The 21293-nt window shown below is 32.1% G+C and overlaps 1 long non-coding RNA gene and 1 other non-coding gene across 2 annotated transcripts; both read left to right on the top strand.

The window, feature by feature from the left end:
* Positions 1-1123: 1123 nt before the first annotated feature.
* Positions 1124-1244, top strand: LOC136977364 (U5 spliceosomal RNA). Its single transcript, XR_010881078.1, has one exon. It is a non-coding gene; the product is annotated as a U5 spliceosomal RNA (small nuclear RNA).
* Positions 1245-17926: 16682 nt separating this feature from the next.
* On the top strand, positions 17927-20453 carry LOC136977345 (uncharacterized). Its single transcript, XR_010881076.1, has 2 exons — positions 17927-17996; positions 20102-20453. It is a non-coding gene; the product is annotated as an uncharacterized lncRNA (long non-coding RNA).
* The last annotated feature ends 840 nt before the right edge of the window (positions 20454-21293 follow it).

The raw sequence follows: 21293 nt of genomic DNA, 5'->3' as shown, positions 1-21293 counted from the left end.
ACTACCACGATAAACGCGACAATGGTAGGCTGAAATAACCACTCTTTATATGGTTTTCAGTTTAATGTTCTTATAGTATAGTATTTGATTTATATAACTACGAAGGTTATCTTACGTACGAGTTTATCACTCCAAGTAACTAAAGATAATCTTTGTAGTTATATAAATCAAATGCTATAATGTAATATTATAGATTAGGGGTGGGCAAGCAAGAGTTCAGTGGGAGCCGAAATGTAGGTTTTGCAAGATGCATGGGAACCGCAGTTCTGTACTGTCGTGGCGGAGAGTATGGTAAGGCGCGCGATTTTATTATATAATATAAATATAATATAAAACAAATATTGAATTTTTTTAATAAACATATTTTCACAAAATTATAAAAATAAAATTGTAAAAACAATAATAAAAAACAGAAATTAACACTTTCAGCAAGAGCCGCATGTAACTCAAAAAGAGCCGCATTTGCCCATGTCTGTTATAGATGGTTAGAAGTAAGAAATAATCTATTAGATCATTTCGTACTTTCAATCTTAATAGTGTTGTTTTTTGCCCTGGCAACGCACGGCTCATCTGCTAGTAATAAAATAAAATTTAAAAATATATATATTTTAAAACGTTTATATTTGTTTTTGTAAGTCTCAACGCTTGGAAGAAATAATTTAAAAAAATTAAAACAGTTTCGAGTCGGAATGAATTGTAGCGATGTTACTAATGCCGTCGATTCCTAAATAATTCGATACAATACTAAAAAATAAATGTAAAAATTTAAATATTTCGTTGACATTTCGAAGAGTATTTCTTTTGTTCGTTTGTATTTTATTGTGAAATAACAAACAAAGGTGTGACAAAATTCGATGCGTAAGAAATATAACGACGTTGACGTTAGCGCCATCTGTCGAGAAGTTACTAAAATTTTCCTACTTAACGCTTAGAAAAAGTTAAAATACTCATTGTTCCATATCTTTAAGAAATATTCGATAACTCGGCGTATTATTTCGAATGGCTTTACAGTTTACAAAACTGTTTAAAACTTTTGCGAAGAGAGAAATATAACTACAATGACACCAGAGAGACGAAAGCAACTGTCCAAAGGACCCTCTTCGGCCAGAGTATCCTCTAACTCTAACTCAGGTTTCCCTTCATTCTATACGTGCTAATCTTTCGCCTTTTACTAAAGACTACCGTGGAGGGGAGCACTACAATGAGCCTATAGGCAATTTTTGAAATTCTGCTTTATGTGGAATGGTTTATAAATCAAAAAGCAGTTCAATTAACGTAGAAGCAGAATTTAACGAGTCACGCTATGGGCGTGTTTCTTTATGCAGCGCTCGAGAAGCACTTTACAGCGAACTCTCCTTTACTCGTTTCTAAATGCAGCGCTGCGATGTAGCGAACCGCTTCTAAACGTTTGCTGCAAGAGGTCGCTGCAACAAAGATAAAGCAGCTTTTACGTCCGCTACACGTGTAACGCAAAATCAAAATGGACGTTTGTGTGTATAACAGTGGCGTAGCGTAGTGGGGGAGGCAGGGGCGGCAGGGGAGGCAGGGGCGGCAGGGGAGGCAGGGGCGGCAGGGGAGGCAGGGGCGGCAGGGGAGGCAGGGGCGGCAGGGGAGGCAGGGGCGGCAGGGGAGGCAGGGGAGGCAGGGGAGGCAGGGGAGGCAGGGGCGGCACTTTTTCACAATAAATAATAATAATATCTTGTAAAAATTTAAACCATTTCATTTCATATTTTTGTCACACCTACGATTCGGACCGATTGAAACGAGCACGGAATTTTTCATTATTTATTCTGTGACGAAACTGGGGAATCCCCTTTTTTTAAATGAATATATAATAATGACATCTTGCTCATTGTAGCGACTGACAACACCGTCTGTACTGACTTGTAAGGATTCCCCGTATTTTATTTAAGGGCGGCTGACACCCACGCTACGCAACTGGCACATATACAGGTGTATTAAATGAGATACAAGTACTTTGAGAACCATAGAATGCAATAGAACATGTTTGATTCGGATATCTTATCAATTGCCTTTGCAATAAATTTTTTAAAGTTGTAAAAAGACTTTATGGACAGTTTGTATAATTACTATACATTTATGTTTGTCTGGAATAAAACCAGAACTGTATCAAAACATTCAAATTGTTTATTCAGTTAAGAGCCTGTTTCTTCAGCATATAACTATGTACTGTACATTAGTGATGTAGATTGTTGGAAATATTTAGCACTATACTGAGGAGTATTTGCAGCTTCACATTCACAGTAGGATTATCTGTAAATTTTCATTTGTATGATGGATAATGAATATGACTGCATTGTTATTAAAACAAAATCGTTACATATTTGTAAGTAAACTTTGATTAAAAATAAATCAAGATTTAAGACATTAATAACTACAAATATTTCACTAAGATTCCTAATGAAAATGAATATTATTACGTCTAAATATTGCAATACAATATGATATAATTTGAATCGCATGATAAATTCTAAAATTTCCTCCTATAGCTTTTATCATGTCTTGAAAAAACTTAAATAAATCGCATTTATTTCCAAAATTTTCCTTAATTATTTTTCTTTGTTGGTTGTGATTTCAATTTCGTAATTACTGCTAAAGGAAACTATTTGCATTTATTCATTTCAGAAGAAAAAACTTCGAAAACATTTTTAGTTAATGAATTCTGTTCAATGTGTTTCGATATTGATTCTATTTTTAAAAATGTCATCTAAAATTATTAATGTTATAAAATATTCTTGTAACATTCTGAAGCGGAAGTGAAAATTAGGGTCTGTTTCACACAAAAGCGTTAAATCTTCGTTGCGAAATCTCGAGATTTTAATGGTGTGAAATATGATAATTTGTTGGTTAAGTATATTTGTTTAAGGCAACGCGACATATAAAGATTTTCAAACGGAAATTACAACGAGAACATTTTTTATTGGAAACTAATTACTATTCAGGTGTTAGTAATGTAAAAAATTTCGGAAAACTTTACGAGGCAAGCCCATTGACCAGGCGCGAATCCAAGACCTACTACCATTGCTCACTAGTTTTATCCACGCGACTGCTTGTAGGCCTTTTTACAATGTTATTTTTCCAATGTAAAAAATTCAATATACATTTCGTATTAAATAAAATTAAGTTATATAGAAAGTAGTTTTATAAATATAATTTTTATAATATTTTTTATTTAAGTATTTAAAAAAAATAATACTTATAAAACTACTTGAGCATTTTTGTGATGATCAGTCTTACTCTTAATAATTGAAATTTACGAATTGCTGAATCTATTGTTGTTATTTCTAATTATGAATTCAAATCATGCATCAGTTATTATCTGAATTTATATTTAGTACCTGAAGGAAGATATCTATTGTATTACAGAAACAAGGGAGTTTAAAAAGTAAGTTATTAACAAAATTACTCAGTCATTATATATGTTTTTATTTGAAAAATTGCTGCCTACGTTCCACTTTTATAAACAACTCCAAATTATATAATAAACTACCTCTCCACTGTCTGTACGTGTATATTAAACAGTAATTTTCTTAAACCTTTTTTTTTCATATTTTATGTGGCGAAATAATATTTTAGAGTCACCATATTTCCTCGAATAAAATCCCGGGTTTGTTTTAGTAACGTGCGTATCCCCGGACTTTTTTCACGTCGGGTTAATTTCTTAACGTATGTTTAAAAATTATAAGAACTGACATAATTAATTCTACATATTCAGATCTATTAGAATCATTTTTCATTATGTTTATAAGTTAAAGGTATAACTTTTTAAGCAATTTCTCTTTCCATAGTTAACTTGTCGCAGCGATCGTGTTTGTGTATTGGAAAATAAATACGAATGATTTTTTTATTTTTTGTGTATCTAGAACACTGTGTTGAACAAAACTGTTATGCGGCACGCGGTCGTAATTTTCTCAGTTTTATCGCCCGCTGTAAAAAAATATCTGTGACCCCTGATTTAGTTCGATTCAGATCGTATATTTGTTTATTAAAGTTTCAGAAGTACAGTGAATTCACAAGCAACAGTACATATACAGAAAGCTTGTCTGAAAATTTAAACTATTTATACATAGATACATTATACATTAATCATATATTATAATTACACGAACGTACCTACGTAAGTATCAACAACAACAGACAAACTAACTAATTTCTCAACATTTTAACATGCGGATTTGGAAAATTTACTTTATTATATTACAATAGTTTGGCATTAAGAGACATTCCCACACTCGAAATAGTCTGTTAAATGAAAGTTTTACTGCGTTTATTATTTTTTTTTACGATATGTTATGAAGTTTTTAATACTCGATGTTTATTTTATTTTTACTGTTAACTAAAAAATAATATACGTATATTCGTTAATTCGAAATAAAATAAACGGATATTTTTATTTGTTAGATAAAATTGACATTAACAAATCGCTTATGACGCAATTTTTATAATGCATATTTATAAATTCAAACTACCGTGTTATACGAAGGTTATAAAATTAAATTTCGGTAATTCACCACACTACATTTTTTTGTGTTGCCGAGATAGTTTTATTGAAAAAACTAACGTTTTCGGTCTACTCCATAGGCAATCCTTAGGTTAACTTGCGAAAAAAAACATTAGCATTCCATTTAAAAAAATATTTGTTTAAAAACTAAAAACATCAACAACAGGAAAAAAACCAAGAAAGAAACTGAAAAATAATAAATACAAATATAAATATACAATAAACTCGAAATAGTAATAGAAATAAAAAGTAACAAATAAAAATAAAAATGAATTTACTAGTTACATTTTATATAAACATAGCAAATTGTTAAGGAATAATTGATGAAAAATGTAAATATACACTAAGACAAGTTAAATTTTTAACTATAAAAATCAGGTGTTACAAACGTGAAAAAAATTCGGAAAACTCTTCGTGGCAAACTTTTTTCACCAAGCGCGAATCCAAGACCAACAACCATTGCTCACTAGTTTTATTCACGTGACCGCTTGTAGACCTGTTTTTATTGTTATTTTTTTAATGTAAATAATTCAATATACATTCCATATTAAATAAACTTTTATTATATAGAAAGTAGTTTTATAAATATTATTTTTAAAATATTTTTCTATTTAAGCATTTTAAAAAATAATACTTATAAAACTACTTAAGCATTTTTTGTAATGAACAGTCTTACTCTTAATAGCCGAAATTTAGGAATTGCTAAATCTATTGTTGTCATTTCTAATTATGAATTCAAATCATTCATTAGTTATTATCTGAATTTATATTCAATAGCTGCGTGGACGATTTCTATTAAATTACAGGAAAAATGAAATTTAAAAAGTAAGATATGAAGAAATACTCTTTGTCATCAGATATAATTCAACTTGAAAAGTGCTGCCTACGTTTTACTTTCATAAAAAGCTCCAAGATATATCGTAAACTATTGTCTCCACTGTCTTTGCCTGTATAAAAACAGTAAGTCACTAACGTTTTTTTTAAATTATTTATTTGGTAAAATAATATTTTAGAGTCATTATATTTTTTGATTAATATTTTGAAATTTATTTTGAAAACATGCGTATCCGCGGGCATTTTCGAGGTCCGGTTTGTTTTTTAAGACGTGTAAACATTATAAGAACTAACACAATTCATCCTACATTTTCCAAACTATTATAACCATGTACATACACTTAACACCTTATTCTTGCCGAGAAATATAAATTTATTTAAAACAAACAAACGTTTTCAGCCTGATTCACAGGCCATCTTCAGGTTTAGAATACATTTGAATTAAAAATTCTATCATTGGAACACAAAATTCAAATTCAAAATTAATAAGATACATTTAAACAAAAAATTAAATAGACAACATAAATACCAATAAAACTAAAACATATAATATATAAATATGCAAGAAATGAATATATAAGTATTAATACATGCAATACTAAGACATTCAATAAAACTGCTATAATGATTGGTTAGAGCCCTTATTAAACTTCTTAACCATGAACTTCCACGCAGAGGGAAGACTTTCTGCGTCCCTCGCATTTAGACAGCCTTCTTGTAATCTACTCCTATAAATTTGCAACTTTTCTGCTGTCAATGCCAAAGATGGAGAAGATAAAGGGTTTATGATGGTCGCCTCATTCCATTTAACTACAGCTCCTGGCGCTTGCGCCATTTGGGACAAAACTGTTGCATTAGACCCTTTTCTGATATTATAACTATGCTCCTTGATTCTAAGCCTTAAACTTCTAGTGGTTACTCCAATGTAGTCTTTATTAACGCCCAATTGCATGTTCTCATACGGAATTTTATAAACTCCTGCTTTCTCTTCTGATTTTATACCATCTTTATCATTCCTGAGGATTTTGTATAAATTAGGCGCCCTTTTTAAAAGCATTCTCGAACCTTTCTTGTGTGCAATCTCCTTCATGACTGCATTCATACTTTCATTATATGTAAATTTTACGCTTCTATTGGGAGCATTCTTAAAAAACCTTTTTTTGATGTTGGTTTCATATTTCCTAATTATTCCCAGAATCGTACTTTCTTGGTAACCTAGGGCCTTGGCTACGTCTATTATTCTATTTATTTCTTTCCTCCTGTCTTGCACTCTTTCACAATACAAAAATGCTCTTCTTATTAAAGCTCTGAAAGCCGCAATTTTATATTTATAGGGATCCTTGGATTGGGAGGGAATATACAAAGGGCTGTGGGATGGTTTAATAAAAACGTTAGTGGACAGGTGGCCTTTTTTGAATGTAATATCAATGTCGAGAAAATGCAGATTCAAGGAACTCTTCTGCTCCAATCTTAAAGTAAGGCCATCATTGTTATCGTTGATCTTATCCAAAAAATCTTTGATTCTGCTGTTATTTCTCCATAATATAAATAAGTCATCAACATATCTGCTAAAATACATGATATCCTCCTTAAAATCATGAAAAACTCTTCTTTCTAACCTTCTAACCACCAATTCACATAGGATCCCTGAAAGCGGACTTCCCATAGGGACCCCTCTTCTCTGTCTGTAGACCTGTCCATTGAAAGCGAAGCAAGATTCACGGCAGACCAAACTAGCCAAACTCTCTACTTCTTCAGTATAATTAAGCAATTCTGAGTTATTACAGTATAAGAAGTCCAATAGCGCCTCTTCGCACGACTCTATCTTAACCGAAGGATACATGCTCTCATAGTCGAAAACAGTTGCAACTTCATCCTCCATTAATGCTATATTCTGCAGATCTTTAACTACTTTCACAGGGTCACGTGCAACTAGAGTATCTGTGTCCAGCTGCGAGGATAAATACTCATGCAACTTCTTTTCTAACACAAAGGTGGGACCTCTGCATTTCTCTACCACAGGTCTTATTTCTTTACCGGCTTTATGCACCTTAGCGAAAGCAAATAACCTAGGTGTTCCAGGCCTAGGGTTCCTACACTTCCTGAGAAAAGGCAAAGCATTGGAAAGTTTAGAGACCTCTAGTTTTTTGACCTTTCTATCCAAGCTTCCAATAAAATTGCTGTTGATCTTTTCACATTCTGTCTTTTCGATATAGTCCATTAGTGCTTCGTTATATGTACGCCTTTTCATGATGACTATCTGCTTACTTTTATCCGCCCTAGTCAACACCAACTCATTCTGCCTTAACCAATTCTTAGTGAGACGGATATCACTACTTCCAATATCTTGCTTTCGGTCCCTCTGCCTGTCGTTAAAGGACTGCTTTCCATCTCAAATACTCTTTCTCTAAGTCGTCTAGCCCAACAATGCCCCAATCTACCGAATCAGCGTTCCTACCGAATGCAGTTCACTGAAATTCGGGTTTTGTTTGGCTTGCCTCAAGAAGTCTATTCGGATTGCGAAGAACAAAAAATTCGGATTATTGAATGATCTCGTTAACCTAGAAAACACCATATATAACGAAGATCCAGAAAAACTAGTAGATGTTAATAAAAGAGTAGTCGGTCTAGCTGAAACGGTCCAGAAGAATTATACTAATAACTATGTAAAGAAATTGCAATGGATTATGCACAAGCAAAAGGTTAATAATACAAAGAAAAACCTTATTACTTTCCGCACATGGGACCAAATAGAAGTACCAGGAAGGATCAAGAAGCTCCTAGAAAAAGGCCCAAATTTTGTTCCAGTGGAGGCTATGAATTGGGAAACCTCAGTACAGGAAATTGAAAGGGGCATTGTTGGGCTAGACGACTTAGAGAAAGAGTATTTCAGATGGAAAGCTAGGAAGGCAGCCATCTTATAGCGATAAGGATCATTCGATTGGGACGGTATGTACAGTGGTCCGTGGGTTGGTTTAATATAAACGCTGGAGAATAGATGTTCTTTTTTGAAAAGGATATTAATATCCAAAAAATGTATAACCAAGGAACTCTTTCGCTCTAACTTCAGTTTAAGACCATCGCTATTACTATTAATCATAAGCATAAAATCATTTATCCTACTGTTGTTTCTCTATAAGACAAAGACGTCATCCACATACCTCCTAAAATATACCATATTATTGCTGAAATTATGAAGGACCCTTCGTTCCAGCCTCCTAACAACCAACTCACAAATGTGCCTGAGAGGGGACTTCTCATAGAAACTCCTCCTTTCTAACTCATATGCTCAATGCTCATATCACCAAATGGTAACGCTCCCTGATGTTTTCCCGCGGAAAACAGAATTACCATATTTTCCGTATTTACTACTTATAGTCTAGAATTGTAACTTTTCACGTGCTTATTTTAAACCCTTGTGATGTCATTTCTGGACACCTTTCACTCACCCTGTCCCACTCGTTTCTTGCTCTCCTCTAACTTATTCAATTGACTCCGAGATCGAGCTACTCCAGCCCGTGCCGATAAAAGGTTAAAAGAGTATCCCATTTAGCCCTGGCTTATCTCACAATTATATTATAAGAAAGTAAATTTTTGTGTTCTATTATTTTGCATTTGAGTAATTACAGTAGAGCATCGATTATCCGACCCCCGATTAACCGACTTATCGGTTAACCGACCGCGTTCTAGTCGGCAAATTCAAATGTCCGCTAGTGATGTGGCGCTACAATATTTGGTTATGTCTTGGCTACTTTAATATTATTTTTGTTAAATTTTTGTATGTTTTAGCTGGCAGCACTGGCTCGATCATAAAACAAAAACTAGTATTTAAACCGGGTCTAATACACTACACTAATAATGTATTTTTTCATACTTTTCGGTTATCCGACCAATCTCAGTCCCCAATTAAGTCGGATAATCGATGCTATACTGTATTATGGTTTACATAAAACACAGTTTACTATTAATATCGTTAATGATAAGACAGAATTATTAATATTTTTTAATTATAAATATAATAGCATAAAAAATTTCAGAATAAATCTAATTTATTTATAAAAATTTTATGCACGTTTTTTCACAAAACGACAAAGACATTGCCAAATATCATTTCGAAATTCAAGGAAAAGTTTTACGTATTATCAACAGTTGTTTTGAATTGAAAATTCTATGCACGTTTTTTCACAAAACGACAAAGACATTACCAAATATCATTTTGAAATTCAAAGAAAACTCTTACGTATTATCAACGATTGTCTTGAATTTTAAGTAATAATGTTTTTCCACAAATTTTATCATGCTTATTTGCAACCTTCAGATTATTATAGGTCTATTTTGTAAGTAAATAATCTATAGGTATAGGAAATTTTAAAAATTCTTTTGTTTTTTGTAAAATATTTTTAAAAATTAATTTTTTTCATAAACAAGTTTGTCACTATTGAAATTGATAATCAGAAAACCAATCTATTTATTTTAAATTTCTATATTTACGGAAAAATTTAAAAATTTGTGTGGATGTTAGGCCGCGACTTCACTAACCGTAAAACAGCAGTAAAACCCCTCGCCGTAAAAGCTTTTAATCACGTGACCTATTTGCGTTTCCGCTCAGATCGCGGTGGAGGTCCGGCTAGCTAAGCTTTTTACGGCGACAGTACTATTACGGTGTATACGTGATATATCAATATAAAGACAATAATTATATTCTTCGAGTTTTCTCTATACTATAATTAAAAATATACTAAAAGTAATATTTTTACTTTCGTATATTGACTTTTATTATTATATTATTAAGATAATATACAGCATTTATAAGCTTAGCTTTTTTATTATATACTCCTCTAAATTGAAAGATTTTCCTTTGCCCGTTCATATCGCGTGTTTTAGGCATCCATTATTATAATCGGAATACCTCTTGTCGTAGATACACGAATACTTTCGGATGTTTTCGATAAATCTTTCCAGATCTTCTAGAGTAGCCACGAGAGAACGTACACAAAAGCGCGTTTTCCGCCATTTTCGCACCCTGTCACGATGACCTAGATTTAACTGACTTCTGATTGGTGGATGGTACTGATTTACGGTCGTATTCACTTCGAAAGTTAAACACTGCTCAACTCGCTTTAACGTTGGTTTTACGACCTGCTCAGGCGTAAAATATCATGGTCACGTGATTAAAAGCTTTTACGGCGAGGGGTATTACGGCCCTTTTACGGCTAGTGGAGTCGCGGCCTTATTCTTGAAAATTAAAATTTTGTTTTTTTTATGATACTTGAGAATATTTCAAATTCTAAAATGGAATACAATAAACAGATTGCAAATTTGCAAATTGTAAATTGCAAATTTGCAAACAAAGTTGGAAATTTTTCCAGGAAAGTTAATTAATAATACTTTTTTCATTTTCTGCAAAGAATTGTTGAAAAATGTTTATAGTTTCTACTGCTCAAGATAACCTTTTTGAACAAAAAATTAAAACAAGTGTGCACAGTTTATTGTAAACTAATTTTGTGATGGTAATTTTTTGCAGTATTTATCTACATTAGTTTTTAAATTTTCGGTAAATATAGAAATTTAAAATTAATAGATTTTTTTTCTGATTATCAATTCGAATAGTGACAATCTTATTTATGAAAAAAATAATTTTCAAAAACATTTTACAGAAACCAAACGAATTTTTTAAATATCCTATATCTATAGATATTTTACATACAATATAGACCTATTATAATCTGAAGGTTGCAAATAAGCATGAAAGAATTTGCCGAAAAAACATTATTACTTAAAATTCAAGACAATCGTTGATAATATGTAAAAATTTTCCTTGAATTTCAAAATGATATTTGATGATGTCTTTGTTGTTTTGTGAAAAAAAATGCGCATAATATTTTCATTCAAAATTAAATTTATTCTAAAGTTTTTAAATCTATTATTTTTATGATTAAATGACATTAATAATTCCGTATTATTATTAACGATATGAATAGTGAACTGTGTTTCATGTAAACCATGATAATTACTCAAATGCACATTAATACTATACAAAAATTTACTTTCTTATAATACTGTGTGAAATTTTCGGGACAATGATTATTTAAATTTTTAGTTAAAAATAATATATTTTAATCGATTTATTTTAAAAATTGTTATTTAAAATATTATTGGAATAATTATTTTAACTTGACAAGTATGCAGTTTACCAACTGCGTAGTTGTCAAGTTAAAATAAGGAAGTGGTGACAGAAATCGATGTAATGACTAATAACGAAATGATGTCATTTTCCTCCTTTTTTTACATAGTAACTGTTAATATTGAACATAAAAAATTTCAATTTTTATACAATCTGTTGTTAAATTATGTTCCGAACCAAATTGTCATATTAATTTAACTTAGGAAGGACCAGAAATATCTAAAATTTATAAATTAAGTAAAGTGAAAATGTTAACTTCACTTCCGTTTTAAAGGAAGTTAGTTTCCGATTTAAAGATCGTTTATCGTCACTTTGAGTTGTTGACATCAACACTTTGTTTAACCTCCGCTATGATGTAAGATTGTGATGAGTTGATTGGGTGTAACTGAGGAATATTATCGAAATGCGCGCCAAAATCTGGGAGTCCACCTAAAGCTTCTGTCTAAGGAGTTAGCAAAAAGGATTCTCTTATATGTTATAGTGGAGTTCACTGAAAAGCATCATTCCACGAAAAAGCGAATTTGGGTTCTCCAAAATCCAACATTTGAATTGAATCAATCTCCCGATAAAAGAATAAATTAAAGTGGAAGAATCAAGTCTGATATCATAGGTGCAAAGAGAAGATGAACCTGAGAACTTTTAGAAATTAACTTTCTCTTCAAGACTGAATTGTAAATCCAAGACAAGTCTACAATTTGTCAAGGTAGTATATATCATACTCGAGAATTTACGTAAATTCTCTCTCTCGAAATCATCATTATGTCCAACTTCTTCCGAATATTGTCACATGTCTTTTTCTCTCTTCAATCCTTCACAACGAAATTTAAAAGTTTCCATTTTCCCGTATAAACGAACTACTCTGCAGAATTACAAAAATTTTTAAATAAAGGCACAGGAGTTATTTCGCTTCAAATTGGATAAGCAAAATCGTTTATTTCTACACACTAATTTTATATATACATAAAAACCTGGCAGGTATTTTGCATTTTTAGACGTTTCAGGTTCCTCTGGATCCTGGGTCTCGGGAAATGAAGTTCCGAGTTAATACAGTTCTCTGACTTATAACATGCCATGTAACATATTTTTTAAAACATTAAATAGTATTTTCATCTACTTTTAAACTCTGTAATTTTTCCCAATCAACCGATATAATGTGTTTATATTCTATACGATAAGAAAAAAATCTGTATTAGGATAAATAGTTTTTATAATAATGTAAAAGTCTCGGGTGTAGTTGTTTGTTCGATTGGCATACTTTTCCTCTGTTATGTATGAGAGCAGAAATAGGAAAAGTCGTAAAAATTTACTTATATGTAAATAAGATAGAGTTTTGTCCTTTACATGTATAAGTATCTTGAATCATAAGTTAAAAATGGAAACTTCGAGGACATTTATTCACTTAAAAATAGGTTATCAGCATGCCACACGATCAATCAAACGTTACATTAAAAAAAACAGAAAATAATTCTGTAGTGGTAATGTGACTTTTGATAGACGAAAATAATGCTTTCTAAATGATTAAATAATGGAGTTAAAAGTACAAAACGTTTGAAAACAATTTATAAAGATTATATAGAGGTATGCAGACAAATTCTATAACCTTCAGTATACGAAAAAAAATAGACACTTATTATTGCCTAAAAACGTGTAAATGTTAGATAATAGAATTTGTTTGCTTGTTACTATGATAAATGCAACGTAATCATGCAATAAATTCATTGTATAATTGCTCTGAGCCTTATCGCAGTTAATATAACTTTCTACCCTATTTCTTACGATCATTCCATAAAAATCATCAAACAGCTATTGTGACGTTGTCTTAATATCTGGCTAAAATTTTATTCATATTTCAATTTAACAAATTTACTTACAAAACGATCTAAATTATTAAAATTATTAAAACTTGAGATGACATGAGTATTGTACACCTTATATACCTTATTATCAAAGTATTTACGACCCTTTATCATACGGATAAATTCTATACCCAAATTATGCTGCATATGAAAAGTCAGCATTTTTCAATTAAAATTAGTTGTTTATGGTTAAAACCTGAAGTTTTTGAATAGTTATCAAAGACTTTAATCTTCTAATCTTTCTGCACATGGTCTCAATTTTTATTGATCTAACTGAGATTTCCTGATTAGAGAAAGTATCACAATTGGAATATGCAGATTTGAAATTTAAATTTCAATGAAATATCATTTAATTTTTTAATAATTAATAATGTGATTCATTTTAAACTAATTAAAACTTATTGTACGAACAGAATTAAAAATATAAAACCATTATTAAAAAAAATTTATTAATAGCTTGAGGAAAAACTTTTAAAATGTAGTTGTCATTAAAAGCATTGTATCGAAGGTTACCGCAAACTACGCCATCTACGAGTAATTCTATAGTTTCAAAACACGGTATAAGTTCCACTTGGCAGAGTCAAATAGGTTGTAGAATAGTATTGTTTTCAACTTTCTGTAATAGTACAATAATTCGGTAAGTGATAACTAATATATCGAATGTTATGTATCTAAATTAGTATATGTCTTTAAAATATATATATCTGTAGTAGTGATACGATACACTTTGTGTTATACCTATAAATTTGTATAGCATTGAATGTAAATCTCTGATATATTCTGGATTTTATTCTTCTTTTTCTTCTTCAAATTTATTTAATTTTTTTGTTATATCATCGACAACAAATATTTTGAAATATATAGACTAATAAAATATGTGAATTATCAGCAATATATTTTTGATCTAGGATTTGATATTTTAGAACAAAACACTTTAAAAGGTGATTTTTGAAATGTATATAATATATGTAATGGATGCGTTTGTTCCTATATTTCACTCTGCAGCCAATACTACACATTGCACATGAATGGCGTTTGTATATGGTAGTAACCCCAAGACTGTTATCGTGCACTATGGTGGTTGCGTCTCGATAGCTATATGAGTGCGGAAGATATGGGGGTTAAAAGTGGTTGACTTCGAAAGTGTGTGACGCTTTAATGAGAATGTTCCAGTTTTTTCTAGAAAGATCCAGAACCTAGAAGTGAAATTTGGTACACAGTTAGGGTACGTCATGAAAACGTACACTAAGAAGAGATTTTTCGAAATTCCACCCGCAAGAGGAAAGAGAGAGCATGAAGTCTTAGCCTGAAGAACGGTTTCTAATGTACTATTTTAGATGCGATTTTTTGTTTTTAATTACGTTTAGTCTTCATTGAGTACTTAGGGGTATTCAATTGATAACGTTTCAGACATTGTTATAAATATTTTTTATATATTTCGATTTTTATAACCAAATGTTTGAACCGTTTTAAATTTAATATTTTTTCGCATATTGGTTCGATTGTAGAACGATTGTAAACATTCCAGAAAATTTATCAAATTAAAAAGAGTTCGTTTGATTCTCAGCAATTCTCATCATTCTCGGCGGTAGGTTTTAAATAAGCAATTACTATGGTTGTTTAAATATTGAATGTAAATAGGGTTTGCTTGCAAAATCCGCGAGTGCGAAGCCGCGGGTAACAGCTAGTCATGAATAAAATCTTCGTTCAGTATTTAATAAGAAGGAAAAACTAAATTCCAATGTACATAATCTTTTAGCTTGTATAGTTGTTTAATCGTTGATATTTTAAAACAATTTTCATATTTAATTTACATACATACTTCTTACAAAATTATCAGAGTGAATTTGAAATTTTGCTATTTGATTCTAATTAAGATATTTTAAAAAATCATTCGTGAATTCATTGTCTAATACTTCATGTTTCAGAAATTAAATCCTATTTTTCATGTCTAATATGTTTTTCCATGGAAGTAGTAGTAAATGTATAATTTTTCCATATTAATTCCCAGTTTAAATTATCTGTGAATTTGGAAATGAAGTCCCGAGTTAGGTCAGTTCTCTGACTCAAAACATGCCGATTTAAAATATTTTTTAAAACATTAAATACTATTTTCATCTACTTTTAAACTCTGTAACTTTTCTAAATTAACCGATATAATACGTTTATATTCTATAAGATAAGAAAAAAAATCTGTATTAGGATAAATAGTTTTTATAATTTTTTTATACAAATAAAATACAGTACAGGTTACAATACTGATTTTTACAAAATACAACATTTATAAATTCAGTTTGTAAGAAAAATATTCATTTATTTCAATTAGTTCACTGATATTTTATAAAAGTTTTATTAAACTATGGTATCGTTATCTTCTAATTTACTATAAAAAATTTAAAATCATATCTGTGGTAATTTGTGATAATTTTAAAGACACTGCTTTATTGTGGGATCACCTGGAGGTAGAGCGGAGTCGTACTTCCTTTTTCTCGGTTAACAGGTCAGTAAAACCTGCCCACAGTCTAGGATGGCAGTTTCTGGTCTAGAATTAGTTGTCTACTTATTGTTTGTTAGGTCGAGGGAGGACTTTTGTGGATTTGTCGATAAGGCAGTAGCGATACTCGAATAAATAACACCATTGTAACAAATAAACAAGATTTATTTTGGACAGAATTACTCGAATACAAGATTAATATCGATATCTATAGCTTGGCATGAGCTACAGGGGAGGGAATTGCCGAGAGAGAGAGCGAGAGGGAGGGTTTTCAAAAATTGGTCGTCATACCTCGTTCGGGCTATTAAATCTTCAGTCGGATATCGCTCGAAGAAAATCGTTGAAGGAGTCGGCAAAGCTTTTTTCGAGGGTTGCACTTTAGAGAGTTGATCAGACAACCCTGTTAATTACTTAACGTCTCCCTTTTATACCTTAAGTGACGGGATGGTTATTGCCAGTAGCGATTATCAATGATTAAGATTTTGTGACTCAGGTTTAAAAAATGCTGAGAAAGGAAGTGAACTTTGGCGAATAAAGGATGAACGCCCGTTTTTGTTCAATTTAGCTTCTGATATGGATTCTCATGAGGGGATCTCTTAGAGTACCGTTGTTAAGATATTTATACAATCTGGCCCCTCACATTATTCACAGTTTGTTTTAAACAAAGATGTTTTATTGCAAACACTGTACATTCAGTTAGTTTTAGAATTTTGTTTTTTTTTTTGTATAATAATAAATATCTATATGGAAAAAATGATAACAATGATATCAAACAATCTGTAAAAATTAAAAGTAGAAGCTGTAATGAGCAAATAATTCCATTATCATAAATAAATTTTTTATTATAGAATAACAAAAGAGAGATTTCGTTCTGAAGATATGTAGCAAGAAAATGATGTTTACTTTTAACTCTATATTGCTGATGTCTTATCAGTTCAGTATTGAATGAAACTTCTTTATATTTTCGTAATTGAAAGTTTTTCAACCGACTTTTTTAACTTATTTAGCTGTTTCATTTTTAAATTTTGATTGTCAAAAATATAAGAATACATTTTGGGTTATAATGAAAAAAATTTTATAATTGGTTTTGATAACGTTTCATCGTTAAAATATCCTAATGTGAGATCCGGAAATTTCCCTGAACGTAAATTCGTAAAAACGTAACAATTTTTAATAATCGTTCCCTTTATTAACTTCAGAATTTTCTTATTATAAACATCCTGTCTAAAACGGTCCTGGACGAGAAAATATGCGTCCCCGGCCATATAACTGTCAACAATCCTTTGTTCTTAAACTGTATCCAGATCGTCTTGCAACCGAAGTTTATAGTTAACATCCGAACTCGTCATATATTTTTGGTCCCGGGAACACCTATGACCCCGATCGCCATCCACCCTCGATCACGTGACCGATTTTCCCAGCCAAAAGCTATAAAAGCCACTCATTTCCCTCCCTCCGGGGGTCTTGTATCATCTGCCGGATGAAAGCCATCGCTCATCGTCACCGCTCGGACCTACTGTCCTAATCGTCTCCGCACTCAGTCGCGACTTTATAAAACTGTGCCAATTTCAGATACTTATCTACCCTTCGTGGATATCCAAGTGCTAACTAACAAAAAGGAGCTAATAATGAGGTATGAACTGAAACTGTAAGCTCACTCTCGACCCTACGCGAATTAGGGAATCTATCAGATTTTGTATTTGTGTCCTTTGTTAATTTCTAATAAATCTTGTGTTAATTGTTAAATGGTCTCCTCTTTGTCTCGAATATCGCTTTCGCCTTATCGTCGTCCTCATCTCACCTCCTATCCACTCGACCAACAAAGAAAAGTCCCAACTCGGGGGACTGAATTCGAAACTGTAGCCATCCTGACAAGTGAGTTGCCGGAAAGGGAGGTACAACTTCCGCCTAATTTTCCTCGATCTCACACTAATATATTTTTGTTCGTTGCGTTATAGTTTTTTGTGTATTGCCACGGTGCGCAAACTAGGACACGCGACCCCTGTGGGGGTCGCCAGAAGTTTTTTGGGGTTGCCAAATTTCTATGAAATGCATTATGCCTGCATGCTGCATACCATACAGTGTACATATAAAGAGTGAAGCGCCGTCACTCACTGTTTAATTGCAATTTCATGCTGTCCGCTCTTTCTTTGACCGTAATGCGTAATGTATGTAAAGTGTGAAGACGCAAGTTTTTCACTCCGGTAGATGGCGCCCTCTTCGCGGTAATTCGCCAGTTTTACTAAAAAGCGCCTATTTGTCCGACGTATTGATGTTATACGTACTGTGTCGAACGGTGCGCACTGAGCATGCGCGCCGTACGAGATGGAGTGGTAATCAAGGGCTGTGGTAGTCATCTTGTAGACATGCGTACCAAGCCAAGGCCAACCAAGCCATAAAAGAAGAGATAAGATAAGTGAAGCATTAAGCATACCAAGCCAAACAAAGGAAAAAGCCACAATCCTCAAAGGCCAACCAAACGACCAAAAATTATCGCTGAATGTTTTACTGCGCGTTTCCATGTAAAGTTGTAGCATGTAGCAGTTGGCCTGCAATTGTTTTAGTTTCTCCTCGAGTTTTTTCATGTGACGTTGTGTAATTATGATTTTGTATATTTTTATCGGGCTTTACTACTCTTTGTTATCAGGTATGTACTATCATTAGAGAAAGATCTCTGTTAATTTTATTGAATTTCTCGAAAAAAAATGATAAAAAAAATATATTATTTGTTTTAGTTAAAAAAATTTAACCCCTATCTTCATAATGGATAAATGGGTAATACGTACACCAGGTACATCTTCAGCTAACAAACGAACAAATACTGATGAGGAGTCGCAAAATACTGAACTAAATGCCCTATCTAAAAAAATAAGAAAATACAATGAGGATTTTATTAAGTATGGTTTTACATTTTGTGTTGTTGGTGATGAAGAACGCCCGATATGTGTCATTTGCAACGAAAAATTAGCAAATGAGAGCATGAAACCAGCTAAATTAAAAAGGCACCTGGAAACTAAACATAAAGAACTTCAAAATAAACATGCCGATTTTTTTCAAAGACGAGCTGAAAATCTGAAAATTCAAAGTGCACATTTAAAGAAATTTACAACAATACCTCAGAAAGCATTACGAGCTTCTTTAGAAGTTTCTTATCTAATAGGAAAAACAATGAAACCCCATACAATTGGAGAATCCCTTATCCTTCCTGCAGCAACCAAGATGACATCAATTATGCATGGCGATAAATATGGAAATGAACTAAAAACAATACCATTATCAAGAGATACCGTGTCTCGGCGGATTTCCGAAATGTCACGAAATATCGAGTCAGAAGTCATAAAACGCATACAAAATTCATCTGTATTTGCTTTACAACTGGACGAGACTACCGATATTACTAAAATGTCACAACTAATTATTTACGTTAGGTTTATTTTTAATGAAGATATAACAGAAACGTTTTTATGTTGCAAAAGTTTGGAAGGAAAAACAACTGGAGAAAAAATATTCGAAGTAATAAATGAATATTTTGAAGCAAAGTCCCTTACCTGGGCAAACTGTGTTGCGGTTTGTACTGATGGTGCTGCAGCATTAACAGGTTCGAATAAAGGGCTCAGAGGCTTAATTCAGAAAGTGGCGCCTCATATGGTATTTAATCACTGTATGATTCATCGGCAAGCTCTTGTTGCAAAAGATATGGATGAAGAGTTGCACAACATATTACAAGACGCTGTTAGTTCAATTAACTACATTAAATGCAACAGCCTCAACAGCCGTCTCTTTTCAATACTTTGCAATGAGATGGGCTCAACGTATGAGAGTTACTGTTACACACCGAAGTCAGATGGCTTTCACGTGGGAAAATACTACGACGGATATTTGATTTGAGAAATGAAGTGTACATGTTTTTAATCGAAAAGAAACATAGATTGGCAAGTTATTATATCAATGAAGTTTGGCTAGGGAAGCTGAGCTATTTAGTTGATATTTTCGAAAAACTTAACGACTTAAATTTGAGCTTGCAGGGTGAGAATTCAACTATCATAACTTCAGCCAGTAAAATTCAAGCTTTTAAGAATAAGCTTAGTCTCTGGCAAACTGAACTGAATAAAAACAACACCGACATGTTCCCTTGCTTTAACGATTTTATCAAGGAAAATAATATAGATATATTTACATTTAAAAACATCATTTCCAATCACATTGAAAAGTTAAAGGAAAATTTTTCGAGAAGATTCAAGGATTTTCCTGAAAACGATCTTGGTTGGATTCGTGATCCATTTTCCTACGACATATGCAGTTCAACTCTTCAAATTAGTGAGAAAGAGCAATTGATAGATTTAATTAGTGATTATACTCTTCGAAATCAATTTAAGACTCAGCCTTGCCAAAAATTTTGGCTATCCGTGGAAAAGCAATATCCCGTTTTATGCAAGAATGCCATCAGGGTTTTAATACAATTTGCATCAACGTATTTATGTGAAACTGGATTTAGCAAACTAGTTTCAATAAAAACTAAATACCGCTCGCGTTTAAACCCTGAAGATGATATGCGAATTGCAATTAGCAACATACATCCAAACATCGATGAGATAATTAGAAACTTGCAGCCACATACATCTCATTAAAGGGCAATTTACTGATTTTTATGTTATACAAAAAGTATTTTCTTAAAATTATAAATAAAATTAATATGAGTCAGATATGATGATGTTTTTATTTGATGAAACGAAAGAAATGCGCGAAATATACATCGTATTTGTGACCATTTATCTCTAGGGGTCGCCAAAAATTTTCTCTCTACAAAAGGGGTCGCAGTCGAAAAAAGTTTGCGCACCACTGGTTTATTGGATAACTAGCAGGTAGGCCTGGCGTTGCTCAGGCAAAAGTAACGATAGCGAAGATTAAGATTATTACCTTATAGTCACAAAAGAAAGAGAGTAATTTTATCAACAAACTAAGTATTTCTAAAAAAAGATCGAATTTGAAAATCGAATGTTCTAATATTGTTCGATTTTCATGACGTGTTATGATTATATCCTTCGATTTTCATCGAATGTTCTAAAGAAGAAAAGTCGAGAAAAACCGTACTAATCTAATTAAATTTGAAAATCGAATATGCTCTAACATATTACTCTATTTCGTTTTTCTTACAGCGCCCGTTTTTTCTCCATCTGCGTCTTGCACGTCGCTTCCTCTTAACAATTTTATTGTTACGTAACACTTTCATTGTTGATGGAAGTGTTAAGCCTTAATCCTGTCCCTCTCCTCGTGGAAAGGAATTTCGAAAAACCCCTTATTAGTATGCGTTCTCGTCACGTACCCTAACTGTATACCAAATTTAAACTTTCAACTCTTAACCCTTTGGGCTCTGCACTAATTATTATTATTATGTCGCGTTAA

Source organism: Centruroides vittatus, unplaced genomic scaffold, assembly GCF_030686945.1.
Source record: "Centruroides vittatus isolate TY-2023 unplaced genomic scaffold, ASM3068694v2 contig_455, whole genome shotgun sequence".
Taxonomy (NCBI): Eukaryota; Metazoa; Arthropoda; class Arachnida; order Scorpiones; family Buthidae; genus Centruroides; species Centruroides vittatus.
Note: the sequence above shows the minus strand (reverse complement) of the source record. Positions and strands in the feature narration are given on the sequence as shown.